Raw genomic sequence first — 9087 nt, 5'->3', positions numbered from 1 at the left:
TTAACATTTCATTAAGAACATGAAGACAATATCACTTCCATCCCTCTTGTGATCGGTATAACAATCGGGATCCTGTTGATCTGTGAGTTCATCGCACTAATTGTGGTAATGCGGAGAAAGTCATCAAGGAAAGGTGAGGACAAATATTACCACTGACTCACATTAAATCTCGGATAATTTTATTTTTTATTTCAATTCATGAATGATAAATGAGCCTCGCTGGCAGCCCTGCATTCATGGCCCATCCATAATTGCCCTTGAGAAAGTGGTGATGAGATGTCTTCTTGATCCGTTGCAATCCATGTTGCGTAGGTACACCCACAGTGCTTTTACAGAGGGATTGTAAGCATTTGACCCAGCGACCATGCCGGAATGGCGACAAATATGCAAATAAGAATGGTGAGAGGCTTGGAGGGTGACTTCCAGGAAGTGGTTTTCCCATGTCTCTGCTTCCCTTGTCATTATCCTTGGTTGTTTATGTGGTTTTGGAAGGTCTTGTCTAAGTAGACTTGCTGGGTTCTCCAAGTGCATCTTGTAAACAGTACACACTGCTGCCACTATAAGTCGATGGTGAAGGGAGTGATTGGTTGTGGATATCGTACCAATAAAGCGGAAAACATTATTCTGGATTGGGGGAAACTTCTAGAGTTTTGTTGTAGCTGCACTCAAACAGGCAAGTGGAGAATATTCAGGAACACTCCTGATTGTCCCTTGTAGATGATGGAAACGATTTGCCTAGTCTGGAGTTGAGTTCCTCAGAAGCGTTCCTTGCCTCTGACCTGCTTTTGTCACCACATCATTCCTATCACAAGCCCAGTTCAGTTTCTGGTCAATGGAAACCCCCGGGATGTTGTCAGCGGGGGAATCAGTGATGGTGATGCCACTGATTGTCAAAGGCTGACAGTTAGATCACACCTTGTTGTAGATGGCCATTTCCTGGCACTAGTGAGGCGCAAATTTTACTCACCACTATGAACGTCAGTCCTGGATATGGTCCATGTCTGACTTGATGTGGACATGGCCTGCCGCAGTAGCTGAGGATTCGAGACTGGTAATAAACATTGTGCCATAATCAGCGGACATCCCCACTCATGACCTTCAGATGAAGAGATGGTCATTGATGAAACAGGTGAAGATCGTTTGTCCTAGCACGCTATGCTGAGGAGCACCTGTATTAATGTGCATTTACTGAAAGATGATTGACCTCCAACAACCACAACTCCCTTGTTTTGTGCTCACTTTGACTTCAAGCTGCGAAGATTTCCCCCTGAATCCTATTGGCTCGAGTTTTTTTTCAGGCGCCTTCATGCCTGATACGCCGACGAGAACTCACTTTATTGCCCTTTTCCATTGAATGTCACTTGTCATGTTGGAAACTAATGTTAACCGATTTAGCGAGTATTCTCGTTCAAAGTACTCGATCAAATAGTGAAATGTGTCATTTACATGGAAGAGTCACTTGACTGTCCACATTCACAGTCCTAATTGTTCCACCGCTACTGTGTCTGAAGGTCAAGCAATTGTTGTAGCCATCGATCTGAAGGTTATTTGAAGCACTTTAGACTTAGTGCCCAGTCATGATGTTTCCGTCATTCGAAGTCTATCCAATCAATGTCCGTCCAGTCCTTCCGTTTCCGTGCCCAGATGCCCAATCTCGAGCTCCATAGCCAGAATCGATCCACACTTTTGAGGTAGGAGACTTTGATGGGATTTTAAGCACCAGTTTATGAATATTGTGTACCCTGACTTAACTAACTACTCTGATCTGAACTACCATAACACTCCTGTTCGATGCGCACAGCGAATTAATTTTAATACTGTTGCGATACATAAAAGAAACGTCAGCTCCTCACTCGTCTTTCCAACCTGATGCTGTCAGCAGAATTCAGTCATTTTCCCCAGCTTCTCTTCAGCTAAAATCCCCTTGGGTCTCACAACAGAGTTTTCAGCTGGAATTCATTCCTCCCGAAAACGCCTAGTTTCGTCTTTTCCGACCTTAATTACATTTTCCATAGACTGGTGGAGTTGAACCGCGCCCAAGCGGTTACCCACACATGCACACACCCACACAGACACAGCCATACGCACATAACGTCTATCTCTCTCTATCTCTCTCACACACACGTATCGATACGCGCTCTCTTGTAAAAATAAAACTACTTAACAAAAGATCCTTCAAAGCCAGCTCACTGACTTTCTGCATTCACTTTCGCCATCAGTTTTGTGTTAATATTTGCAAACACTTATATTATTAATCAAAGGTAAAACGCAACAAATTGTTAACACCTCCGCATTGTCTCCATCAGGTTATGTCACTGGCAGTTGGGGTACACCAATTGATTTGTACGAAGCAATTTATGAAGAAATTGAAGATATTCCGCCTGTCAAGGATCCCGCTCTGACCCGTGGCTCAGGTTTGTAACTTCCATTGCAAAGCCAATCCGCACTGGGGGATTCAATTTCCGTTTACTCATTTTAAAAGTCAGGGCAATGAATGGGCCCGACAGGCATTCCGCTCACTTTACTCATGTGAAAGTTTCCTATCTCCGTGTGCTTCTGTTATGTGAGAAGAGTAATGAGCTTCTCAAATTTCCCAAATTCTGTGTTGCTCAAAGGGTGTTTTGCCGTTTGGAGGAAAATAGGGAGCAGATCGGTGTTTCAAACTTCCCAAGGGACTGCTCACTCCCTCCATTAGGTATCTGACTGACTAAATTATACAAAGAGAGGATTATTGAACAGAAAATGCAATCCACTCTCCCCAACTATGATAGTCTACAGGGCCGCTGATCTCAGGGGCCGGGAATCACATTCGGGAATAATTGATCCAACATTATGAATATCCATAATGAAAAAGAAAATATATTCAAACTACTTTCAACCGAATCCAGGGGACCATATTTCAATAACTAATAAGAATATGATAAATACAGGGGCAAACCATTGGGAACAAGAGCACACGTAAAAAAAGAAATAACGATAAAATCGCGAAGAATAACAATGATGGGAAGCGGCGTGGTGGCAAAGCAGCATAAGGGATAAAACGAAGAAAGATGACAAATGTAATTACGGTGATAATAACGTCTAATCAATGAAATGATCGTGGACCGTCTAGCAAGTTAGTACAATATTTAACGGCACAAAGAAATGGTCGGTCGGTATGTCATGACCGTGTTCCAAAAAGGAACTGAAAGAACAGAGCAGCATTCATGAAATATCAGAAATATTAATCAATAACATTATTTCAGTATTCACCAGGGGTAAGAGGGCATGACTTTGCAAAATTAGGTTAGGAGTGACAAAATTTCATTTAAAATGAATTTAAGAAGAAAGTTAAAAAAAATCTTACCAAAAAAGCACGGGTCAGAACAATTTGCATCATATCATTATGGAAAAATATTATAAGATAGCAGAGGCACAATTACAGTGATTAACCAATTAATTTCAAGCGGTGGTAGTGCCACGATCCTGGCAGATAATTAATATTAAATGTACAATTAAATATGGAGAAGGAAAATGTCCAGGGAAGAATGATCCGTTATCTGAACGTTGGTGGGAGAAAAACTAATTAAATTGATACAACGGAGGAAAAGGGTACAAATTCGCATCAAACAACCAAAAGCGCAGTCAGCAAATACTCCATAATGGGAACTGTCACATTAGCAACTTCAGCAAAATGCTGAAAAAGTTAACAGCATAGATAAGGTTAGCAGTCAGGACATAAAATCTGTGGATTTGATAAATAATTTTTGGAACTGTGCACTTAATATTCCGATGGATAAGACAAGTGCTAACCTCTCAGCTATTGCCAAGTGGGTGTCAATCTTGCTTCTGAATCAATATCCTCCGGCATCCAGTTCCACTCCAGTACTTGTTCAGAAATTTCAACGCTGACACTGTGGTGCAGAAATGAGCGGCTGATGCCTTCTTGGCCGTGTTCTCTTTCAGAGTCGTTGTTTAAGTGGTGACCAAAATGTCTTCTCCTGGAGAATTTTGACCTGCCCTTGGTATACTGACAAATATGTATCTCTGGAGCAAAATCACAAAGTCATATTATCTGCTAATTAGCACATCGTTGTGATTGCCTGTGGAAAGTTTTTTGTGTACAAATTGTCTGCTGCATTTCCCATATTTAAATAGTGATGATACATCACAAATATCCATTAGCTGTAAAAAGCTTTGGACATCTGGCGATCTTGAAAATCACTGTTTGCTCGTATTCATCACATTTATAGGCAGTAAAGTGACTCCTATGAGAATGGGTAGCCTGCTGCCTGCAAGACAGGAAACAGGGAATGGTACACAAGGTAGTTATGTAGGGGGAGGAAAGTGGGAATGGGTATTTAAAACGCGTCTCTGCTGGGATTACTGTTGTTCTAAATTAATCTGAACGATTCAGACTTTGGATAAAAATGATATTTTTTCTAAATTTAACTATTGAACAAATTGTGTTGGGCTGGGGGTAGTGAAAGCATTTTAAAAACATACATTATTAAATTTGCGGCAAAGAACATATGATTGGCAAATGAATATCTGCATAAGTAATTATGGGGAATTACAATCTAGTATATAAACTAAGAATTAATTTTCGGTCTGTAACAATGAATCCGAATTAAATGTTAAAATCGTGGAATGCAGGGGTTCAGGGAAATAAATAAAGAAAGTAAATCGATGGAGAATGGTCAGGCTGTAAAAAGCCAAAACAAACACTATATTTTATTTCTGGATAGATGTGCTTAAATAACAATATTATTCTGTTGAACCTCGATCGAACATTAGTTAGAGGGAATTTGGAGTATAATTAAGGGTCCTGGTCAGCATATTTTTTAAAGATATAGAAGAGTAGTTGATGAGGCTCAAAGCACTTTACAAGAACGGAAACCGTGTTAGGAGCAAAAGGAATCCAAAAATGCTGAAAATAAGGATCAAAAAATGCTTGTTGGTCTCTTTTTGGTTCCATTGCCCATGAGTTCCTTTCTCCTCCCTCAAATAGGACGGATTTTACGTCTCTGACAATGAAATGGAAGGAGAATTTTTTGGAGGGGGTTACTTATTTTAACCTCTACTCCAAAGGGCTGTTTACTTCTGTACGTGATGACACTATAATGAGATCAATAATTCCTCCAAGAACAAAAGTGTTTTTTCCCCTTTCTTTAACAGTTTCTGCTTCCATTGATTCGCTCAATCATATCGAATTTTACACCAGCCACATTTTGGATTTCAAAAGTCTTGGATCGCAAAATCCTGACGAGAACTCCTCCAGTATTCAGGGTGGGTAAACTTTTACTTCCGACCATCTGGTTTTCATCCTTCACACTCAGTAATATCTACAATCGAATATGAAGTATTAAAAAGAACGAATACAAGTTAAGTTGCACGGACGATGATATCAGCTATTACAGTGACTTTAGATAAAAACGCTTCTAAAATACTTTCAGGCTGATACAATATCATATCAAGATCATGTGATTGTACTCAATAATATAAAGAAGATAAATAGTTTCATTTAGAGTACATATCATATTATTAGTTTCATCACAAGGCCCAGTAATCTGTGAAATGTGAAATGCGCACGCAGGCTGTCGAAATCATTGGGTCAGTGAGACACGTGCATTAAAACATAATATAAAAATACTGTGACGCGAGTTCTTCAAAAAATTATCCACACTTTAAGCTCCCTCCCCTGTTAGCGCAACAGAACCACTGTCCTCTCCTCTTATTGTTTTTTGACAAGTCTCAATGTTATTCTGTTCATTGTTAGCAATTAATCTCAACGAAAGTCGTTTGTTCCTCCCAGGTCTCCGCGATTACGACGATGCTGAGACTACACACAATGATTCTAAGGACGATCACTTGCTGCTGGACCGTGTTCATGATGATTTCTTCACACGGGAAAGTGCCGGCGGTGATATGTGAATTCTGGGTGTGATAGAGATTTATTTATCTTCTCAGCCTGTCCTCTGTATTGTTGGTGACTTTCTTACTCTCTGCTTATATCGGTTCTGAAATGCCTGATAGTCAATTGGATGATCTGCGGAGTCTCTCACTAACGGGATAGCGCAGCTTGAAAAGTTGGGTACACAGGTTGTTCGAAGGGTTGTGCGCTCCATCCATCATCTCGACTTAGTATATGCACGTTTGTATTTGTTGGATTGCGGCCAACAGCGTTCTCAGATAAGTCGCGGGGTTAGTTGAGTATCTTCAGCGATGCGTTGGAAACATCCCTGAATTGATTTTCCTCCTCCTTCTGGGAGAAATCGGCCTCCTCCAGCTCCCGCCACTGACTTCGGAGAAGATGATTACTTCTGATTATTCCTTCCCTCACCTGCTCACATTTGCGGAATGAACTGGATCAGTTTTAAAGTTCATTCATATTGGCGATTGTACAAACCTTTGTTAGGTGTATGCTCCTCTTGTGGTGATACCATATATTTCATTAATTTATTGGATATGGGCGTCGCTGGCTTGGCCAGCATTTATTGCCCAAACACAATTGTCTTTGCGAAGGTTGTGGTGAGCTTCCTTCTTGTAGCTTTGTAGCCCCGCTATTGTAGGTACCTGCTCAGTGCTGTTGGACACAGGATTCCAGGATTCTGAGCCAGCGACACAGAAGTAAAGGCGAAAAATTTCCAAATCAGAAAGGCTTGTGACATGGAGGGACTTTACAAATGTTGGTGATCTCATGTATGCTATACCCGTGTCGTGCTAAATGGCCCTGGTCCGGCGCTCAGAAGCTGCTGCCACAGGGGCGTTAGTGAGATTCTACAGTGCCTCCTACAAATGGTGCGCATTGATGCTACTATTCGTCGATGTGATTGGGGGGAATGTTTGTGGAAGGGGTATCAATCAACCAGAGTTCCTAGTTCTGTGGGTTGACGAGCTTCTTCGGTGTTGTTGGTCGTGCCATCGTCCAGTCAAGTGGAGAATATTCCATTAGGCTCCTGACTTGTGCCTTGTCGATTATGTACAGGTTCTCTAGAGTCAGGATTCGCCTCAGGATTCCGAGCATCTGACATGCTCTTGTAGTCAAAGTGTTTACCTGCCTATTCCAGTTCAACTGATGGTCAATTGTAAGCTCCAAGAGTTTGATAGCGGGATTCAGAGATGAGCATGCCATTAAATGTCAAGGGATGTTGGTTAGATTCTCCCTTGTGGGAGATTGTAATTGTCTGGCACCTTGTTGGAGTGAATGCTACTTGTCGCATGTCAGCCCAAGAGTGGATATTGTGTAAATTGCGCTGCATTTAGTCATGGACAATTTCAGAACCTGAGCTGTTCTGAATGGTGATGATCATTGTGCAATCTACAGCGGACAACCCCTCCTCTCACCTTCTGATGAAAGGAAGGTCATTCATGAAGCAGTTGAAGATGACTGGGCCGAGGACACTACTCTGAGAAATTCCTGCAGTGGTGCCCTATAACTGAGATCCATGGCCTCCAAAAACCACAGCCATCTTCCTGTGTGGTAAATATTACTCCAAGCAACTGCGAGTTTTTTTTTCATTCCCTTGGATCCCAAAGACTCCAGTTTTGCTCGGGCTACTTGAAGCCACGCTCGGTCACATAACGCCTCGTTTTCAAAGGCAGTCACTGTCCCCTCACCTTGGCAGTTCAGATTTGTTGTCCATGTTTGATCCAAGGCCGAAAATAATATTGAAGCTCAGTGACCCCGGCAAAACCCAGACTGATCGCCACTGAGCAGGAGATTGCTAAGCATGTGTCGATGCTGATTATCCTGATGATGGAGAGTAGACTGATTGGGCTCGAGTTGGCTTTAGTCATTAATAAAATTAATGCTGTTCACTGTGATTTTCTCACTTGTTCAGACCCCAAACGGGAATACGTCGAGTGCTCAACATGAAACATCGGACTTTGCAGGCCGTCATCTGTTGCCTCACAGCGGCACAACACAGCCCGGGCAAAAATAAACACCATTTCTCTTTCACTCATAAATAAATAAATTCTAACCTCTTCATGCTGCCGCGCACACACACACACCAAACACCGGAAATGCACCCGCTCTCAGCCCATTATTAACCAATAACATGTTCATCCTAAGTGCAAAACACTCAGGTTATTTTTGATCACGCCTTATCGGTTCCTCCGATTCCTGATATGAATGACAATGTCCTCTGTGAAACCTTCACAAGCCCGCTCAATCTGTCCCCAGAAAGCAATGAGGGTGTTGCTCAAACTTTACAACATATACATTAAACAGGTAAAGCCAATGCTTCATTACCGGCTACAAGCTTGTTCCGCATAGTTGGGGAGTATGCAGCACTCACTGGTTTTTACCATGTCATTATATGGAGTTGTTCCGATGCTTTTAATGATGCTGAAATTATCAATGAGAACTTGCTGTTTTTTGTTTCTCTAGAAACAACAACAACAACAAAAATCTAGTTGATTTGGAATTATTCTGAAGAAGAAAATGAATGCATGGACTTCATTTCGATGATGGTGGACATAGTTGCAACACTCTCTCTAAAGCAATACTATTTCAACCCATCTATCAGGTAAAATACATCGACAAATCGAGGATGCGAAGCCCCAGGCGTGTGACTCGCTGTGTAAAATCTGAGGGAACGCCCTTAAGTTTTCAAAAAAGTACATCCATCTCGAAGATGCTTACCTTTCCGACATAAACATGTTTTGAGACAAAAAGCAAACGTTACCTTGTGTGGAGACATCTAGATTCGTTTCTTAAATCTATAAATTATCTTAAAAAGTATGAATAAATACTGTCTAATCAGAATTGTAGGACAAAGGGATACTTTTCGCGCATTTTCATGTATATAATAAAACTGTACCACACTCCGCTGTATCGGCAATACAACCCATCAAGAGAATTGAAGAACCGATGACTATCATTACAAGTTAATTTCAGCTCCATTTTCTAAGATTTGTTTTTTTCCCAAATGCCTTAAAAAGAAGTATTAGAACAGGGAAATAAATGGAATATCTGTTTTCCATTCATTTTAGTGTATTTTCTCTCTAGACTGCCACATACCGGGTACACAGAGAGCTGCATTCTCATAGCAGCTCAAAACAACACGATGTTGCTTGACAGCACAACATATAACTCTCGGG

The 9087-nt window shown here is 41.3% G+C and overlaps 1 long non-coding RNA gene across 1 annotated transcript; it reads left to right on the top strand.

The window, feature by feature from the left end:
- Nucleotides 1-2326: 2326 nt before the first annotated feature.
- Nucleotides 2327-8604, top strand: LOC144673082 (uncharacterized). Its single transcript, XR_013574252.1, has 4 exons — nucleotides 2327-2414; nucleotides 5158-5268; nucleotides 5795-5920; nucleotides 8514-8604. It is a non-coding gene; the product is annotated as an uncharacterized LOC144673082 (long non-coding RNA).
- Nucleotides 8605-9087: the final 483 nt, after the last annotated feature.

This window comes from Cetorhinus maximus, unplaced genomic scaffold (genome assembly GCF_964194155.1).
Source record: "Cetorhinus maximus unplaced genomic scaffold, sCetMax3.hap1.1 HAP1_SCAFFOLD_254, whole genome shotgun sequence".
Lineage (NCBI taxonomy): Eukaryota > Metazoa > Chordata > Chondrichthyes > Lamniformes > Cetorhinidae > Cetorhinus > Cetorhinus maximus.
This window is presented reverse-complemented; position numbering and strand designations above follow the sequence as displayed.